This window comes from Penaeus monodon, chromosome 30, assembly GCF_015228065.2.
Source record: "Penaeus monodon isolate SGIC_2016 chromosome 30, NSTDA_Pmon_1, whole genome shotgun sequence".
In the NCBI taxonomy this organism is placed as follows: domain Eukaryota; kingdom Metazoa; phylum Arthropoda; class Malacostraca; order Decapoda; family Penaeidae; genus Penaeus; species Penaeus monodon.
The window spans coordinates 38,349,043-38,350,533 of record NC_051415.1 but is presented as its reverse complement, the minus strand read 5'-3'; positions in this window follow the sequence as shown (position 1 = coordinate 38,350,533).

Sequence of the window (1,491 nt, the reverse complement as noted above, 5' to 3'; positions counted from 1 at the left end):
TGCGAAGTAAACCTTATTTACGGGTCACGATCGGGAGTTAATAGTCTGGGCCTTAACTGTTAGTGTTTCCAAGGGGTTTTGTTTGAGTGACGACCTGTCTCTTATAGGGCATGACCCAGGTATTCGGTGGTCTCTTCAACCAATCACGATCACGGAAAAAAAGACATCGGAAGCAGTAACGTCTAGCCGCAGAACAGCTGCTTACATTCCCTTCTGCTTAGAGATCTATCACAAAATAATCTTTCACAACAAGGCATGTTAAAGTGTCTATACAAAATCTTATAACCTTCCTATCATTATATTTAAAATCATCTCGTGAAAAATAGCAGCGCAGAAAATTAATAATAAGATCCATCCCATGCAAATTAATATGATACATGATAAAGATTACATATGCTCCACACGCAACCAAGGAGTATAAACACGAGGTTTGATCCCGTAAGAATCAAAGTAAGCAATGCAAGATTTCCCAATAACTACTAATACATGTCCCATAATTGTTGGTCTATGACGAGACGTAAATATGTTAATCACAAAGAATTCAATATGGGTTGTTTTCTAATAGGTACTTGATCAGACAAGAAACACCCTCTAGCACACTCTAACATCTGCGACCACCCTGCGATCGTTGTCAACGTAAAATTATGCCTTGTGTATCTCCCACCAAAAATAAAACAATATTCGACTCGTGCGGCTATGACAATTCAACGGCAATTTTAAGACTTCCAAGAAGAATTCTAAGACTATCACATCCTACAGCTTCTCAGTTTGCAAATCCATCCCTATCGAGCGAATGTTCCTTTTCCAGCCCCAGTGCATTCAGCGAGTGTCAATATAAATCTGAGCAACGACCCGGAAAACTCGTGCTTATATTGTATACAGAGTTGTTATTAACGTTAACAAAAAGTTTGCTCAGATGCAGAGGATTCATGTTATTAGTCTCCCGCATAAGCCTTCACGTCGACCATAAAAAGAGATAATTTTTCAGGAATCATTGACCCCTTAGCATGTCAATAGCAAGTTGGGTCTGACGGCTTTCCATGACATAAGTCTTGTATAGCGTTTTATTTAATATATAGATAAGAGGGCTGTGAATTAAAGATTTATTAAGAGCCTCTCGCGCCGAATCTCTCGGTTTAAGTGTTATTAAATGCAGCTTATAAGTCTCTATCTTCACCACAGGCTTTGATTCACCCGTCTGCGGTGCGGTGTTGATAACAAATCGGTCTGAGTCAAGCCGTATTCTCTTAGACACATTGTCTTAGATACATATCCATTGTTGCTATATCTAACATTAGCGGGGCCATAAAATGAAATCTACGAGTCTTAACCGCATTCATATCAGATTTCTCTTATGCACTAGCGCCTGTAAAATAATCTTCCGCAGAGCTCCTTGGTATGCTAGAATTATCATAATAATGCATATTTCTTCCTAATGTTTTCTTCAGTGAAGGAGACATACCCGTTTCTAAGCGAACACAAGACGAAAAA